Here is a 20111-nt window from a genome sequence, read left to right on the forward strand (position 1 = left end):
GAAGGAGGAAACTACCCCAGTATCACAAAAATGAGATTCTGGAACAGCCTTAAGGAGCAAAAATTGCCATCTAGTTTTTCAAGAGAGTCTGATCTATTATGAAGTATATATGACACAGATGTTCATTATAGCTGGGAAGTGGTCTTTATGACCCTGTGTCTGTTTTTCCTGATTGGCGTTTCAATACCATTTAAATATCTTGAATTATTATCCTTTAGAAAACTGCCCGCAAGCATACAATGGCTGGATAGACTATTTTATACACAGAATGTAATGCTTTCAAATGTTTTCAAAATATTTTCTATGAAAGAATAATCACAACGTCCAGTTATTTGCTCATAAATATGTGTTTAAAAGCATCTAAGAAAAGCATCATTCTGATGTTTGCATTGCTTTGTGAAGGAATGTCAGCAGCAGCAGAGAAGTGGCCAGGAGGCTCCAGGCATATTAACCATATTCCATTTGTTCTGGAGCCTGTGTTTCCATGGTTGCTTGGTATTTGGTATTTTTGATTCAGATATTGTTTATAGGGCTCCTGAAGAGACCTCTTGTTTTTTAAAAATACTTCCTTTAATAGAAAAAATAAGGTCAACTGTGTCATAACTATATCAGAAGTGTACCTTCCCTATATCTCCCTTGAAAATCATTTTCTAAAAGAATAGCTAGTGTTAATATGAAATCATAGAGTTGAAAACTGCTTACAATGCTGCTAGATGTAGCTGAAAGTTAAACAGAAACACTGTAATCAGGTGCTATGAAGCAGAGCTTAAAGAAGAATGTCCTCATCCTACTTTATTTACAGCTTTTATGCTCTTTGCATCTTTCTCACCTATACTGATAGATACACTTCTTGAGATTGGCAGAGGACTCTGCCTAGTTCTGCACAGAAGAAAAGATTTCCTATCTGTGATGTTTTGGGGCTTGCAGGAATGGGAAACAATGGTACAGCATCCACTCTCAGTCATATTCTGTCCATCACAATCTTTATTACCAGAGGATTCTAAAGCCTAAAGTGTTTCAGCAATCTGTACTGAACAAGATTCACATTCCTACTAGTTAACAACAATAAATAAGGTTTGTCTTTGATGCCCAGGGGAAGGCAATTTGAAGAGTCTCAGAACACCACAGTAAATTGCCATCTGAAAGGCTGAACTACACGTGTATGAAACCAAATATAAATAAATAACAGAACAAATTTTTACTATACTATCCAGAATCCTACGGGGCATAAATTAAATTATACTGTAGATGTTGTACGACTGCACTGTCCCATGCTTATTTTCATGTCAACATAGATGACATACATTCAGGTTGGAAAAGACCTTAAACATCATTGAGTCCAATCACAACCTAACCATACTACTCTAACAACCCTCTGCTAAATCATGTCCCTGAGCACTACATACAAACAGCTCTTAAACACATCCAGGGATGGCGATTCAACCACCTCCCTGGGGAGCCTACCCCAGTGCTTAGCCACTCTTTCTGTAAACAAGTTTTTTCTGATATCTAGCCTAACCTTACACTGGTGCAACTTGAGGCCATTTCCCCTCGTCCTGTCATCTGTCACCAGTTAGAAGAGACCAGACCAGCCCTCAGTGTAAACACCTTTCATGTATTGGAAGAGAGCAATAAGGTCTCCCCTCAGCCTCCTTTTCTCCAGACTAAACAGCCCCAGTTTCCTCAGTGTCACCTGTAGGACACATTCTCCAAGCCCTTCACAAGCCTCGTTGCCCTTCTTTGGACCTGCTCCAGCACCTCCATGTCCTTTCTGTACTGAGGTGCCCAAAACTGAACACAATACTCAAGGTGAGGCCTCACCAGTGCTGAGTACAGGGGCAGGATGACTTCCCTAGTCCTTCTCACCACACCAATCTTGATATAAGCCAGTATGCCATTGGCCTTCTTGGCCACCTGGGCAAATTGCTGGATCATGTTCACCTGACTGTCCATCAGCACACCAAGATTCCTTTCCATCAGGCAGCTTTCCAGCCACTCCTCCCCAAGCCTGTAGGGTTGCCTGGGGTTGTTATGACCAAAATGCAGGACCCGACACTTGGCCCTATTGAAACTCATGCTGTTAACCTTGGCCCATCGATCCAGTCTATCCAGGTTCCTCTGTAGTGCTCTTTTCCTCTCTCCTAACTTGGCGTCATCTGCAAACTTACTGAGGGTGCACTCAGTCAGCTCATCAAGACTGTTAATAAAGATATTAACAGAAGCAGCCCCAGTACCGAGCCCTGGGAGACAACGCTCATGGCCAGCTGCCAACTGGATTTAACCCCATTGACCACAACATTTGGGCCCGGCCACCCAGTCAGTGTTTCACCCAGCAGAGCATACGCCCATCCAAACCATGGGCAACCAGCTTCTCCATGAGGATGTTGTGGGGGACAGTGTCAAAGGCCTTACTGAAGTTCAGGTAGACCAACCACATCAACAGCCTTACCTTCACCCGCTAAGTGGGTCACCTTGTCATAGGTTGAAGTCAGGTTTGTCAGACAGGATCTACTGTTCGTAAACCCATGGTGACTAGGCCTGATCCCCTGGTTGACCTTTAACTGGTCCATGATGGCTTCTGATATTATCCATTCCATAACCTTCCCTGGCACCGAGGTAAGACTGATAGGTCTGTCGCTACCAGGATCATCTTTCTGGCCCTTTCTGAAGATAGGCACCACATTTGCCAGTCTCCAGTCTGCCAGGGCATCCCCAGTCAGCCAGGACTGTTGAAAGATGATGGAGAGTGGCTTGGAACCACAGCTGCCAACTCCCTCAGCACTCCAGGGTACAGTCCATCTGGCCCCCTGGACTTGTGAGCATCCAGCTTTTGGAGCAAGTCCAAAACCATCTCATCATGGAATGTATGTCCCTAACCATGACTTATGTACTGCTATCAGTAGATGTGTTTCAGAATGACAAGTGGTGGTTTGGGAATATACTGGAAATTAAAGGTGTAGATGTGCTGTGTGTTCTGAGCTCAGCTTTCCCCCTCTGCTTACGTGATGATGAATGGAACAAATTCTCTCACAGATAGAGACGAACTCAGTCTACCAGACTTAAATTATATTTGGAAAATAAAAATGATAAAAGCCCATATTCTTGAAAATGTTTCAGTTGCTGAACCATCTCTCAAAGAATTTACGCACCTCACCTAACTTATGCCTATTGATTTTATAGAATTGAGCCTGGAGTTCTTTTTAAAACTCTCAACGTCTTAACTGACAATATAGGCCAAGAAAACTGCAAGAAGTTATCATCACCCATCCTTAACAATGGCAGTTTTCTTCTGCCTGTTTCATGGCTTCTGAAGACTCCGCTTTCTTCTGTGGTGGTCTGTATGTTTAGCCACAGTCTCATGACTTTTATTCTTACAGTATTTCCTTACAGACAAGAAAAAGGTAAGGAGGAAAATTCTAAAGGCTGAAAATTTGAATTTAAATTAGAACATGGTGGTTGTTCTTGAAGTTCACCCCAAATAACTACTAAGCCCCACTTCCCAGTAATTATCCTACTGTGATACTTTAAAATACTATTTATAAATAGCACAATCATGAAATATAAAGTCTGGTTTCCTACCAATACGATTCATGTGTGCACAGAAAAATTTTGTTCCTCTCATTCATGAACGTCAGATCAGTTGATTATCTGCAAGAAAGCAGAAGTAATTCCACAATAAGTATATTACTAGGAGTATCACGGCTTAATTCCTAAAACACAAGGAGCAAAAAAATAATAATAATAAAAAAAATCACCATATTCCTGCTGATTCAGACACAGACATCTAAGTCAGTTAAACACTGAGAGCTCACATTTCAACACTGAGAGCAATAGCAGCTATGGTAAAATAACACATTGCTGAACAGTCTTTCCATTATCTGTTTCAATTACAGAGCAATTTTTTTAGCAATTTAGGATGCAGTCCAGCTTTAAACTGTACTAGGCTGTGATTAAAGGCTAATCACCATATACACAAAAGCTGGGACAGGATGAAAAATGACGGGGTGGGGGGAGGAACCCTGGCAACCTAATCAGTGAAAATAGGGCATAGGGCAGCGGCTACGCCTAAGTCTACCAAAGAAAACAATCGTCCCATTGTCCCTTGTGCAGAACGCACCAGGAGGAGTCCATCAAACAAATTCCCTTCCCTGTACACCTTGCAGAGGGAAGGAGGGGTAGCAGTCATAACAGGATGCACTTGGAAAGAATTTGGGGAATGTGACAAGCTTATTATGATACATTTAGGGGAAAGAGAAATAGCAGGGAAAGAAAGGGACAGAAGTAGACTGGGGTAAACATGCAAGGGAAAACCAGGAAATAAGTAGAAGAAGGGAACAAAGGGGGCAGTCATGTGTACACTGGACAGTAAGCTTGTCCGACTGGGATGTGAGCCTGATCAACCTAGTCTACCCCATACCCTCATGAAGTCCTATTCCTGTTCTCTAGATGTGTTCTGTTCCAAAATCATTTGGATGCTAACTTCCACCTAGACTAGGCAGTGAGCACAGTAAGAGCTCTGGATGAGACTGTAGACCTCTGGGCTCATACACAGCCCAGCCCACAGCTGGGAGATTGGTGGGTATGTGGCCAGCTGCCGGATATGCTGACAACCTGAGCTACCAGAATGATCCAAATTTTATACAAATACACACACAAATACCTGGCATTAGTAAACTTACATCTGTGCTGACACTGTGCCTGTACGTGTTTATGGTGTGTGCGTACCCACTGAGGGCAGGTGCTCAGCTTTGCTACTGGCACAGCCTGACAACACCTATCGAGCCGATTCACCAACCTCCGTCAGAGCAAAATCCAGTATTCTACTATAAAAGCTTCTATGTTCAGTTGACTGTTTATTGTCACCCATGTGACTGCACACCGCTGTGAAGAAATAATTTAGATTGGCTTTGGTGGGAAATTAATCTGCCAGAGCAAAAAAAAAAACAAACAACTTCTTTATATACAAAACTAATAACTTCGGAATTATTAGCTTTGAAACAGTTAACTCTTTCAGTTTCTTATGAATTTTACTCTCTTCAAATACTTTGAAACAAAGTAGAATATTCTTTGCCACAAGCATCCATAATGGTCTGAATCTACCAGGAGACCAGGTCGGAAGCCGTATTACTCAATTAATAGGGTATTCTTTTGTTTGGCTCCATTTCAGTAAAGATAATAAAAACAATAAAAATACCATGAAATAATCAGACACCTGTTACAGAGGAACAGCTTTACTTGAGGGCAATAAACAGATTCCTTTATATGTGCACATACAAAATGGTATAGATAACAGACAACTGAATATGTCAAAATTATGTTTGCAAAGTAGTTACTCAGCAATGGCATAGGTAAAAAGTAGTTCAAAGGCAGAGTTCAAAGAAATCCTTTCTGTTTTAAGGAGGGTAGGAATGTGGTTATCTGTTTCAGAGCAACAGAGGAACAGAGTTTGATTCAAGGCTGGTTTAGTACATTAATTCTCCCAAAATACAATCCGCCTTGCAGATCTTGATCACTTCATAGGCAATTCTTAAAAGTGAAGCAGCTGTTCTATATTTAAAAGGAAGTCTAGTTTTAATAGAAAATGTATGTGCATAATTGCTAAAATAATAATAAAAAAAGTGAAAATCAGTTTCTTCTTGCAGTCATTTATGTCTAGAAATAAACCTTCCTTTTTCCTTTTTTTTTTTTTTTTAATTTTTTTATTTTTTTCCTGCTTTCTGTATCTTACCGCTACAAAAACATATAGCTCTGCTCTACTGCTAAGTTTTATTCTATTCTTGTAACCGCTTTCATCAGTAAGGGGTATCATGGACTAGTGATAGATTCTTATGTAATATGACTGACTGTGAAAGGTCATTTTTACTACAGCTATAGTAGTGCCATAAGCACTGGATTGTTCATATCCCAGAGTTCAGCAAGGTTAACAACAGAATTGATCATATCTCCAGGATAAACCAGAACAACGGCTCTCACCCAAGGCATTTCTGAATCAATTAATCATTATTCAGATCTTACTTAGACAGGATCACACCATGTTAGATATTGTACAAAGAATTATTTCTGCTCTTAAGAACAAAAAATGTAAATAATGAAGAAATACTATGGAGTGGGAGGAGAGGAAAGTCAGAACTTTATTTTTTTTTGAATTTTTAAAAAGTTTTTGAGTTTTTGAAACACTTACAAAGGGAAATAAATGTTCTTCAATCACAAATGCTCTCAATAATTAACAACAGCAGCAGAGAAAACTATTGGACAAATAATTGTCCTCTGTTTCAATGTTCCCTTCTTTTTTCAAGAGGTCCTATAAGACGTCATGACAGTGGCTGTTTCTTTGTCTTTTTCCCAGTACATGCTGTACACATAAACTTGTGCTGCTTAAGAGACTCTAGAGTTACTCAGTAAAGTAAACAATGCAACTATGAAAAATTGCTCCTCCAATCAAAATACTCAATTTCCTATGATCTGTGATTAGGAAAATATCTCAAACATGCTCAGCAAACTTTAAACCTGATAGAAGTGCTTAGTAATTGCATGCTAAAGACTACCAATGCCATGCACAGCTGAAATGGCACACAGGTTTGCTAAGAGAATTAAATCATATTATTCTGGTAATCTACTATGGAGGGAAAAAAATACAATTATGGGAGAGAAAACGCTGACAGTAAAATGAATGAAGCAATATTTATCCTTCCATTTTTCATTTTCCTTAGCCTAAAATGATTTCTTACTTCTGACCTAAAGCATTATATCTCCTTTAGTACAGAAACACGTAGGTATGCAGGGATGTCCCTCCTAGCTCCAAACTTGGTAGTACTTTATAAATATATTTTGTCAACACAAAATCCTAAGTAACCCAGAGTTTAACACACTTTACAAAACTGTTTTCCACAGATCTTTAAATGGCTGCTGATGAGCTCTACTGTCAGCTCAAACCACACAGCTTCCTGGTGGAGAGTGTGTGCAGAAAGTTAAACGTCCAAATCACTCTGGATTTTCCAGAGGCCAAACCAGTAAAAGTATCAACACTGCTGTATCACAGCCCTCCAAAATGCCACATCTTGTAGCAAAAATATCTTTACTTACAGCTTCATGAGGAAAACAGACTAAACCCATAACAGCTTCAAAACACATTTCTGAAGGAACTGCATTTCCTCTTCAATTAGCAGCATGATTTTCCCTTATTTTCTAATTTCTTCATGATGAATATATAAACTGAGTGAAGTATAGCACTGACCTGATCTACCCCCTATCTTCATCCCAGGCTGTAACTCCTAGCAGATTCTCAGTTATGGTGAACTGTGTTTTAGATTTTTCTTTTGTTTTGTAAGTATAAGGAAGTGACCCTGAGGTTGTAGACTGTGAGGCTTTTATGCACTTGTTTACAGAATTAAAACTTACACTGCAATCTGCAGAGGTTAAAGGTAAGTTTATTAATGCATTCATTCATTAACCCATTCATTCATTAACTCGCTTGTTCTTACAGACTGTGAAGACTGTGACGTGTCACCTACTGATGAATGTATTTCTAACGGGTGATATGTGCATCCCTGAGGGGCAAACAAAATGTGTCAGAAAGGAATTGAAGAAATCCATTTTGCAAAGACAGAGATACTCATTGTGCAGCAAATGCGAGCAGATGGCTTCACAAGCACGGATTAGTACAGAATATCAGGTTTCAGACTATGGGTAGTGTTTAGCTTTAACAAACTAAGCACATAAGAATGCCTCTCCCTTACCTCTGCTGTAATAACAAATACGTCCAATTACACTGAACATGACTGTTTCAGTTGGCCTGACTCCTGTCTGGAGGTAGCACATTCCTTGGTTAAATAATGAGAAATAGCTACTCAGCAGAAGTCGGAGAAGAAAAGCTTTCACTGTATAGAAAAGACATACTGTATTGAAGTAAAACCTACTCTAGAACTTTCCTTCTGTATGTTCCTGTTGTTTGGTTATAAGAAATTCTCAGACTGAAATGAAGGACTTCTTGTTACAGCAAGTATCAATGCATTATGCTAATCTGATTTTTTCAGTAAGTGTTTTTGATTCACTGTCTACTACCTGCATTTACTGACTGTGACATTTTTCCTTTATGCTCAGTCTCAGAACAGGCCCATGGTGTGTACTATGACTATCAAGTTTTATGTGCTTTATTATACAAGGTCGTGACTTTACCTTGTATACCAACACCAGAATTTTCTCCATTTAAAATAGTGTGCTTCTCCAACATGATAAAAGTTACATACACTACAGGGCTACGGGGGGTACTGGAGTGGTCACTCCAGAGCTGCCTGCAAGCAAAGCCATCTTCACATCAATGGAAACTCTGACTGAAATTCAAAAGTTTTGCTGGCTGCATGTAGACAAAGATGACTTTTTATACCAAAGCGTCCAAAATGTCAGATCCACATGCTTTATTTGGACAAAAGCAATCTCACCAAAATGTCAGGGGGAAAAAAAAAGTATGAGGGTTATAAATCATAAACATCAGTGATGTCTCCTTCACTAGTATTTGATATTTGCATGAAATCAAAGTGAAGGCACAAGCATCAGGAGCCTTCACGCTTTCCCTTGGTATAGTGGACTTCACGGTATACTGCATTAAGCTCATAAATTTTACTAACAGCTGAAATGATTTTAAGCATGGTAATTTAGACCACTGGAAATCAACCATTAGTCTCTGTAATTAACATCAGTCCATTTTGTTTTATTTCCCATTACAATCAATTTTAATTACCCAATTATAGTTGCCCAATCATATTTCAGTTGTTAATAATGTTCATTTTGTGTTTAATCCACAACATTGCTTCTATAATCCCTAAAATAAAAACCTTATGCTGACATTTAAGCACAAAGAAATGCCAGGATGAAAAAAAATATGCTGTAACTGTCGGTTTTACTTTAGGTAATAACACAGCACAGACTCTTAAATCCTTGCTTACATAAAGCCTGACCTTTTCACTTGATATAAAAGTCATTTTTATTGAAACTTGGATCCACACCTTCCATTATTATTGTTACCTGCCTCTTTCCATGTTGTATTTTCAGTGATGCCTTTTATGGTCATATGCCTGTGTCTTCCTGGCTGTGTGTCCTACTTAGAGGCATATTTTATACAACATAAATGGAAAAAAATTGTTGAAGAATAACACAGTCACGTTTTAAACTGCTCTTTTCATTTAATCCCAAAACTATGTTAAATATATTGTTTGTCATTTACAGTAGCACCAGTCTTCCAAATCCTGTACAAACTGTTTAAAGGGGCATGGTGCAGCCCTTGAGCCAGAGCAACCAGATCTCTCTCTTTTTCCTCCTTTTAAAAATGGTGGGACCCTCAGAGTGCCTTTGACAAGGCTGCCAATGCTTAGAGTCTCAGTGCTGACACCAACATGGAACTAAACAGCTCAAGTACACAGAAATCCTAAGAAGAAGCCAGCAGATCAAGAGTCTCCTGTCCCCTTCCCTTCCTCCTGACTTGAGTCTTGTCCCAACTGCTGCTCAGAGAGCACAGGACAGTCAGCTTGTGAACTGTTTGCCTGGATGAAGAACAGTTTTAGAGCATTGCTTTTAGGTGGTCTTCCAAGACAGTGCAAACAGCACTACGACCTTAAAGGAGTAAATTAGTTGCAGAAGTATGGGTGGGTAATTCAGATATTTAGAAACCCTTAGATGTAAACAAAAGTTTTAGAAATATGACAAGTGAGTCACGGAAGCCTGCTGGATTACAGGGGGCTATTCAGTATAATGCTTCTCTGATTTTTTTTCTTTCCTTCCTTTTTGAATTTTATTGTTCAGATTTATTCAAACTGATTTTTACTACACTTTCAAAGCCCCGCCTACTTGCAAACATTTACTATCCTACTTCTCATTTACACAGCTGTCTTTTCTGAAGCATGTTGAGAGGTACACAAAGCTACCAGTAACACAGATTTGCTCTTCACTGTTAAATGCTTGGAATGAAATACACTAAGGACATATTTGGTTCAAAAGCCACCTCTGCTCTGTTCCTGAACTGTTTCAGACATCTACTGCCAATGAAACAGCATGCAGATGCAAGTCTGACTTGTCTTTTCTGGGCTATATTGTAAGCTACTTAAGACAGGCATTAAGAATCACAAGATTGAGAGTCACTGGCATACAGATCTGAACACACATCCTTTAACCCTTTCTCTGGGTACATTACTGCCCTAAAGAAAGAGTAAATGCAGTCTGAATGTTGCATCATTAAGAGATAAACACCATCTCAGTACTGGAAGGTTAAGTAAGCACAGTACTAATTGCTCACTTTCAAAATTCTGTGCTTTGTCTTTGATATGAAAACTAAACCAACAGGGCAGGCTTTGCTTACCCTTTTTCATTTTAGTTCTCAATCTCAAATCACCTTCTTAGCTTTAAGTAACTTACAACATTCAAAACCATAAACAAAAACTGATTCATTTCACAGAATCAAAATCTGAGCAGACTGTTAGTGAGACTCAATGAACGTATACATTTTCTTTGAGCACAGTATTAAATGCATATTATATATCAATTATTTATTCATGAACAGTTGTAAATAGTCAGGTGCAAGAAAAAGCAATCTTAAGATCTTTTATGTGCCAAAGACATGACTCTCCTATTGAGGAAAACAATATTAAGGTCAACTATTTTTCATAAATCACTCCTGATTCTGTTTCTCTGTGCGATGGATTTTCACGTTTGATACTAAATTTTCCTTCCATGTTCTATATGTAGCACTTTCACTTGTTAAGAGTAACTTATACTAATGAGGATTTCATAGTCCAACTAGATTTGTATTTTAGTGTTATTACCAAACATTTTAGGAACCATAATTCATACAGCTCAGCAACCAAATACACAGACTTAGTCCTTAACTACGCTGTTTGTATGAACATCTTTATTCTTTTAGAGCCCTGCTGATATTGATCTGAACTTACTCACCTAGATCCATCAGCCTTATCTGGGAAGAGTGCATTGGGAAATACACGCTGCTTTGTTTAGATTGTTTTGTAACCCTAAGCATCATAGCATCTGAAGATTTTTTCACATACTACCTACAAAATATTAACTGCTACAAGTAAAATATACAATATTACGTGAGCCCTAAAAGAATAGCAAGAACACGGACATGAATTACTGCAACATTTTACAAATTAACTCCTTCTTTGACACAATCTTTTTTTCAAACTCTTCAGGAAGCAAGCATTACCCTCCAGGAATAAGAATACATAGTAACAGCTTCTCGAGGTCAGCTTTCTAATGGAAGTTAATTCACTAGTGTTAACTCTGATACAAAATCAGTTTTATTTCACTTAGTGTATACATTTTTTGCCACACAGTGAATTTAGAAATTATGCATAAACCATCCATTACCAGAAGCTAAATGTAGTAGGAAAGGTATTGTGCTTTTGGTATCATGACACTCCTGTCTGTGCTCTAGATTACAGACTGAATGCACTGACTGTATACATAAACAACCAGAAAGAAGCACTGTTAGCACTGCTAATACCATTATATTAAAAAATCACTTAGTAATACAGGTGGGAGCTGCTACAGTTGAACTCATTTCTACAAGCTATTTACAACTGAAATTGGTAAGAATCTCAGTGCCTCAAAGGCCCTAAAATTAAGCTCTGAGGTGGGAGCTTGCTTCTGGTGCTTAAGAACTCAAACTGTATTTATTTTCCATAGTGAAAACACTGATCCTGAAGTAAAAATCCATGAACTGGAAAAGAAAATAAATTTCATGGATGGAAAATGATGGAGGACACCAAGCCTTCCTTATAGTGTCCAAGAGGTGGAGAAGACAGAAGTATGGGAAAGCAAACGTATATTCTGCTGGTGAAAGAGAGGACTAGATGTTGGTTCCAGAGTGCTTGTTCCCAGCAACAGCTCAGTCTCTGCTTTTGGGCATGTCTTTACCACCTGCGTAACAGGAACACTAGATCTTATTGAGGCGTGTATCTTTTTTTAACCAGAGTTTTAATTTCCATGTTGAGGTTTCTAAGAAACGTCGAGGTTTTAAGACTGGTGTTTGTAAGCAAAAATATTGCTAATGGCAATATAGTTGTAATTAAAAAACAAAACTAAAAAGAAAAAGAAAACAAAAAACAAAAAACAAACAAACCAAAAGAATCACAGAATGGATGAAGCTGGGTGGGACCTTTGGAGACTGCCTAGTGCAACACTGCTGCTCAAAGCAAGATCAACTAGAGCAGGTTGCCCAGCGCCATGTTTAGTTAAGTGGATAGAGTGCACCTGACACTTTTTCCTTAAGACCCCTCAGAACATCACTCCGAAAACAAAGCTATAATACATTACTAATTCCATCTATTGAGAGAGATTATGAGGCCAGTTCTGAAAAAAATCTTGTGCTGGAGCTCCCCTATGCTCATTTTCCACTGGTGAATATATACAAGAACTGGCACTGAGGATCAGGAAATTCTGGTTCTAATTCTGAATCTCTTTTTACTTTCTTTTATATGATATTTTTCCATTAGTTGAATTCTGATTCCTTTTTTTAGTGAAGCTATGTTCATAACAAGAGCAGCAGCCAATGACTGAATTCCTTTACAAACCACTTTATTTTTGACTTTACAGCCAAACCATTAAATAAGCCATATAAATTCTCAACCTGGGAACAAACTGTCATTCTTTAGAAAGTTCATTTGTTTATGTTTGGCTAACTGCATGGAAAATAAAGGCTCTATCTCTTCTTGATACTTTTTTCTATCTCTCCATTATCATGCAGGTTGGTAAACCCTAGCAAGAATTATATGTCTGGTTTTTCTTTTTGAATAATTGCACTGACATTGCATCCCAGAACACTTTTATGGCTGTCACTTTACAAAAAGCTCAGAATGAAAGCACACTTCACATTACTGAGAAACATAAATCCTCAGCCTTTTTAGCATCTACGAAATGTGAAGATTTGTATTTTTCCTGCAGCTTTAATTTTACGACAGCATTTGACATTAAAATCCAGTAAAGCCTCCAACTTACATGATGAAAGTAGTATTAGCTTATGAAGTCTGGGTGGAGTACCTGACTAAGGACACTGTGAATTAGGGAGATGGGCTCTGTGCCAGCTATGATGATGGCAGAACAGAATAAGAGAATAATTATCCTGGATTTTGTAATGATTTTTGTTCCATCCTTCTTCTCAAGCCAGGAGATGAGGTTTGACTCATAGGCAGTTGGTATGAAACAAAGTTATTTTCAAGTTTTGTTTTGCATCTTTGCTGAATACTGCCAAGGTGTGATGAGTGGCCTACAGACTTCTCCTTTATTCCCTCATAAGTACCAAAAGTTTCTTGCCCACTGCTGACACTCTGCACCCATGAATAAAATAAGTCTGCAATTCTAAGAGAAGAAAAGCTTTTTCAGAAAAGGTTTTGCAATACTGACTCAACAGGAGTTAAGTCATAAAATGTGGCAATAACTTATGATTAAAGCGGAGAAAAAAAAAACACCATGCTCTTCCATGAGCAGCAAAATTAATAATTTTCTAAGAATTTGGTTCACCTTGCCACTGTAATACCAGCCTCCTCCTTCCTGACATCCTCCATGATACTCCAGTGTCCAGCAGACAGAAAGGCTGGAGCTAAACTCACACTTGTGGGGCGGACTCGATGTGACTTGGTTTGGTAGGCCTGCATGTACATGCAGACTGTACAGCTAGTTTTGCCTAATGGAATGTAGTCTTGTTGAAATTCTGCACAACCATGCTCCAGTGTAATTGGAATATCTCTCTTCCACTTGACAATTTTCAGAAAAATGGTACATTTCCATTATCTCTGAGAATTCTATCCTACTTAAATGTGATCTAAACTGAGCAACAGGACGATGCATTATTGGAGGGAATAGGGACTATAGACTGTGAGATCAGATAGCATCACTTCCTTTGAAAAGCAAATTGAAAGCAGAATTGCCAATGATTATTTTGTAATTTTAGAGTGATTTTGATTTTAATTTTCTGGGATGTCTGTCATGCTCCGAGTTTCTGTTCACTCTGAGCATGAAGTTCTATTTTATAGGTAACCACCAGAGCAACAGGGTGTAGGCTTTAAGAAACATGGGAACTGACTCCCTTGAATAAAAATATACCTGGCCATTCATATATAGACCAGGAGACAGACACTGAACTATCATCATCTCGTCTTGCTGAAAGTCAATCACAACCTTTCCATTTATTTATTTATTTTAATGGTATAGAATAATACAGTCTGGAACTGTTCTCTATCCCTCATTTCCATTCTGGTATGAACTATAGGGTTCTTTCAGTATCTAAAGGGGAGCTACAATAAAGAAGGTGCCAGACTCTTTAGCAGTCTGTGGTAACTGTAGAAGGGGAAATGGTTTCTAACTAGAAGAGGAGAGATTTAGATTGAATACAAGGAAGAAGTCTTATATACTAAGGGTAGCAAGACTTTGAAACAGGCTGACCAGAGATGTGGTGAATGCTATGTCCCTGGAGACTTTCAAAGCCAGGATGGACCAGGCTCTGAGAAACCCAAGCTAGATGCAGATGTCCCTGGTCATTGCAGGGGAGTTGGATTAGATGACCTTTAACGATCCATTCTAACTTAAGGATTCTGTGGTTCGAAAAAAAGAGAAGCAGAAGAGACTATGACTACAGTGTAGAGTTCAGGATACTAGGTTAGGAAATAATGAGATTTGCTTCCCTCTTGCCCGAATTTTCTGTTTACCATTCAGTGGCTACTTGATGTAATGAAGAGATATAATCGGAATAAAAGACAGCATTTTAAAACAGCAGCACAGTGTGTTTCTATCTTCCATAGCAGTTAAGAAAAATATTGAGAAGCAAAGGCTTTGTCTGAGTGATCAAGAACTGCTCTTGAGCCAAGTCTAGCTTGTTATTATTAGTGATAAATTCACAATTAACTGTATAGAAAGATAGGCCAATATCCTTGTTTGTACAAAAGTCAAATGGAAAAGTTTGGAGATGTAGATTCATAGGTAATTATGGCAAAGAAGACAGATGGAGTTGTCTCTGCAGATGCAGAATGAGATGTGGAGGAAAAATCAAGAGCAGAATAAGAAGAAAAGTCGCTGACATAGGACAAGTCTGATAGAGATAAAAGAAAAATCTTTCATCCTCGTCACATGCATGTTTGTGTGTGCACATGAAATGCAGGAGAGGCTGAGGAAGAGGGGAAGAAGAAAGAAGAAAGACGAAGGTGGAAAAGAATGAAAGCTACATGCATTTTGCAATTATTTTTTATAGAGAAATTAGTTATTTGGAAATTTAATTGATATTTCACAAGCTCTGAATTAAATTGTAAATGCTTGCACAGGAGAGCTTGCGGAGTCATCATCCTTAGAGAATGAAATTAGCCAACTATCCATGTCTCAAATTAGACAAGCAGAAGCATATCATTGTTTAACTTTCCATTCAAAAGAAATGTTCAAAAATGAGTCTGGAAGAACAAATACTGGTGTTTGCCTGAACACAAGTTGGAAAAGCCAAGTTAGTTGACCTTAACTCTAGACACACAACAGCTGTTTAAGTTAGGAAAGTGGAAAACCAAATACAGCTTGTTTATTTACAATTTCATGTAGTTATGTGAACATTTGGAGCTATGTACTATGCAGTAAACACATCTGCAAGGCTTATGTTTATGAAACGTTTGTTTACAAAGCACCTATTCTCTCCTGTGCATTGATTACACAAAGTGAGATGACTGTGGCAGTTAGACCTTATTGCAAGACAAGATCAGATGGATACAGTAAGTTCTACCTCTTATTCAGGGCATTGCAAGTGAAGACTTCCAAAAGAGGAGGTAACAGTGTCACATACACATAGAAATAATTAAATTCAGGAAATTATGCACGCAAAAAAAAAAAGTGTCTGCATAGAAGCAGAATGAACCCTTCCCCTCCTACACCCCCAACCAAAAACAACAACAAAAACACACACAAAAAAACCCAAGAAAACAAACAAACAAAAAACAACCCCCTTAAAAACAGAGAAGTAGGAAGACCAAGCAGGGACACCTAAATTTCATGAGCCCTACAACAGTTGAGTAGAGCAGCAAAGAATAATTTAAGCTGGAAAAGAACTTGAGGGATCTTTAATCCAAGCCCTGCTCAAACCAGAGTCACCTAAGAGATCAGATGAGGTTGTGTAGGGCAAATACCGTACCACAACTTCAGGGCAATGTTTCAATGCCTGAATGACCTCATAGCGATCAAATTCCCCTTTATATTCAGTTGAAACCTCTCTTACTGCAATACGTGCTTGTCATATTAGTCCTCTTACTGTGCACTGCAGCAAGACTATGGGTTCATCTTCTTAAGCTCCTTAAAGCAACTGGAAGGCTGTCATCAAGAAGACGCAGACCCATACTTCTGTTTATTGTTCCTCCATCTTGTTGTTACTCTTCAGTTTTACTACAGAAGTTTTCCTCTCTGAGCGCATACCTGAATTTTAGACTGAGCTACTGACACAGTAGTTACACATTCATTTAGGCTGCTATGATACCTCTGACCCTTTCTCACTCTCAGAAGCACGTGAAAATTGCTTAAGCTAAAAACTTGCTTCTTCACTCAAGTTGGCTAAGCACTAGCAATTGAGGAAAAAGGCACTTAATCTACATAAAAAACAGTCAGTCAGCAGCAACTTAATAAGAACATGCACATTTCTAAAAAGGAAACAAGATACTTGTAGATCATGTAAAGGAACTCAAGACAGCTACTGCTGTTTCTTCATAGCTCTCTCAGCATGAAACGAAAATGTTGATTATTTTTTTTCTGAGATGCATTATATAAGCAAGATCAACTTTCATTAATCCCAGAGAACTGTCAACTGCAATAGTGAGGAAATCTAAAAAATTACCAAAATACGGAAAATAGACATGTGTGAAATAACTGGCAGGTAGTATTTTGAAACAAACGTGTAGTTGGAAGGGACCCTCACAGATTACCAAGTCCAACTGCCTGACATCTTCAGGGCTAAACAGAAGTTAAAACATGTTACCAAGGGTATTACCCAAATGCCTCTTGAACGCTGACAGCCACGGGTCACCAACCACCCCTCTAGGAAGCCTGTGTCAGGGTTTGGGATCCCTCATAGTAAAAACATTCTTCCCACCGTCCTGTTTGAACCTCCCCTGGCACAATTCTGTGCTGGTCCTGTTCTGCCATCAGTTCCTAGGAGCAAAGCCCAGCACATCTCTCTGCTTCCTCTCCTAAGAGAGCTGCAGAGAGAGTGAGGTCTCATCTCAGCTTCCTCCAAACTGGCGAGTCCAAGTGTCTTCACAGGACACATCTGCAGCTCTTTTACAGCTTTGCTGCCCTCCTGGACCTCCTTCAAGAACCTTAACATCCTTTTTGAAGCAGGGAACTGCACACAGCATTCAAGGTAAGCCCACACCAACACTGTTTATAGTGGAGAATCACTTCTTCTGACCAGTAGCTGCCCCCAACAAGGCAGCTTGCCCTCTTGGCTGCCCGGGCACACTGCTGGCTGATGCTGAGCTGCTGTCCCCAGCAACTGTAGGTCTCTTCCTGCTGAGCTGCTATCCAGCCACTCATCTCCCAGCTGTGCCTGAGTTCAGCAAACCTTCATGCCATTGCTTACTATCTAAAGCTCCAGTTATACCTCTCTGCAAGGCCTTGTTACAATGAGCATTTGATCAGCAATCTCTACATACATTCTATGGACGCAATTAGAAACCTATTTTGCTGCAAATATAACAGTGGCCTCAGTAGAGGGCTGAGTAAACATTATCAGTAGCTCAGTAAAGAATGGAAGCCACCTTGATGGTTCTCATGCTCTCAAGAGATATGTCTGATAATGAACCAGTCTTGAAATTTGTGATTTCACTATAGGCTCAGAAAAGGACTTTATTTCTTGATTGGAACTGTATTATCAGTCTTCTCCAGTGTGACTGGGATGAATGCTCCAAAAATAATATGAGAACAAGTGAACACAAAATGATCATCATGACTAAACAAAACCTACTTAAATTTTGCCTGTGAAAGAAATCATTCAAGGACATTTCACATTTATGTAAAAAGTACTTCTTGAAAGTTGCAGGATTAGGTTTTTAGTTTGAGACAGCTACTTTTTGTTTCAGATGAAAGATATCACTATAGGTGGGAGTTCATTTTTAATTCATTTTTATAACAGCTGCATGTTTCCAGGTCTAGTCCATTCCTTTTAACATCGCTGCCTTTTCCCACAGAGATACAGATATTCTGCATGTGCTCATTTATCCCTACAACTTCAGAATAAAAGACAATTTATTGAATTAACATCTCACTAAACTGAACAGCCTTGAAAGAATAAAGCCCATTACATCATGATTATTTGTCTGTCAAATAAAGTTAGCAGACAAAATGTATTTAGGTCTGAAACTGCTGAAGTGAATGGAATTATACAAGTAACTAGTAATCCACTGTTCACCAAGATCAAGAAACACAAGACATCATGGCCCTGGGATTACATACAGTGTTCTTTTTTGTGTGGTGAGAGGCAGTAGTCAGGAGAGCTGCTTCAAAAGTAAGGCCTCCTATTTTATTCTGTTGGCCCACATCAGAGGTAGATGTTGATGGTATGGCAGTAGAGGTTGATTTTTCCTTCTGTTACTGTTCCATGTTGTTGCCATGGGACAGATGGCAGCAAAGGGCAGTCTGACAGAATGGCATCTGACATGGAAGTACACGTGAAGCAAAGGTGAGTTACTGAATTCCTCTACACAGAAAAAATGGCACCCACTGACCCTTTCTGATGCTTGCTGAATGCTTAGATAAACTAAACTGTGGACACGAGCACAATGAGGTGGTGGGTGATGTGTTTTAGTAATGGCAGCAAAGCATGATCTGGACAGCTGTGCACAGCTGCCACACCACAAAATGAAGAGCATCGTGATCAGATCATCTATATGAATTGGCAGATTAAGACCAGGAAACTGCATACGGGAGCTGAATATCAGCTTTGATGCACTGGAAACAAGAATGGCAATGTTGGAATATTGTAAAGTTTGAGCCAATCAAGAAAGCTCACATAGGAACAGAAAGAACACTGTGGAAGTTCACCGGGACTAATGAGCCAATACAACATTGAAGGTGACAGCTTTCAGGATTGCATCATTACTCATGACAAGATATGGTGTCATCACTACAGGCTGGAGTCAAAACTGCAGTCCATGGGGTGGTGATGTGAATTCTATGGACCACATCTGCTGGTGCACGTTTTTACAAGCATGGTAAATGGGTTCTTGCTCATTGCTAGTGAAAATGCACAGCTAATGGTGGTGACTATGTAGAAAAATAGGTTTTGTAGCTGAGAATTTGCCATAGGAAACAGTGTTACTGTGCTCTTTGTATCTAATGTAGTTTCTATGGGAATGAATAGGGGGCATTACTTTAAGACCTACATACTTCCTCAAGGAGGGATTTTTATATGTAGAGAAAAGGTAGCACCCTGCCTTCACTCAGCAACAGAAAGTTTTTGAGATCCTCATACAATTTTCTCACTTTTCTTTTAGTTGCAGCACATGCTTATTTGGTGTACAGTCTCCAATTTTTACTGATATTGATGGATTTTCCACCTGTAAAACAAGTGTAGTGCCATTTTGCGTGCTGCATACCTGCAGAATATAAGTAGCTTGTGAATATCTAAGAGGACAAAAAAGTTGCACTCTGACACTAGATCTCACTGTCCACGTTGCCTACAAAGATGTTAAGTAGCAGTGGTCCCAACACCAATCCCTGAGGAATGCCACTCACCACCAGTCTTCACTTGGACAGTGAGCTGTTGACTGCAACTCTGTGAGTGTGCCAATCCAGACAACTTCTCATCCAATGCTTGATCCATCCACCCATCAAATCAATTTTTCTCCAATTTGGTGACCAGACAATGACAAACACTTTGCACAAGTCCAGGCAGATCATGTCAGTTTCTCTTTCTTTATCCACTGATGCTGTAACTCCACCATCAAAGGCAGCCAAGTTTGTCAGGCATGACTTGCACTTGGTGAAGCCATGTTGGTTACCACCAATCACCTCATCTTTATTTTCTGTGTGCATTAGTAGGGCCTTCAGGATTAGTAGGGCTCCATGATCTTGCCAGGCACAGAGGATAC

General features: G+C 39.2%; 1 protein-coding gene across 3 annotated transcripts in view; it reads right to left on the reverse strand.

Moving 5' to 3' along the window:
• Positions 1-20111, reverse strand: part of PRLR (prolactin receptor) — a 165635-nt gene that overhangs the window by 24129 nt on the left and 121395 nt on the right. For 2 of the 3 annotated variants that reach the window (XM_072359386.1, XM_072359387.1), the window contains exon 6: positions 3580-3648. The exons of the other annotated variant lie outside the window; for it this stretch is intronic. The gene's annotated coding sequence lies outside the window, so the exon portion shown is untranslated. The remainder of the gene's footprint in view (positions 1-3579; positions 3649-20111) is intronic. 3 annotated transcript variants of the gene reach the window in all.

The sequence above is a fragment of the Excalfactoria chinensis genome, chromosome Z (assembly GCF_039878825.1).
Source record: "Excalfactoria chinensis isolate bCotChi1 chromosome Z, bCotChi1.hap2, whole genome shotgun sequence".
NCBI classification, from domain to species: domain Eukaryota; kingdom Metazoa; phylum Chordata; class Aves; order Galliformes; family Phasianidae; genus Excalfactoria; species Excalfactoria chinensis.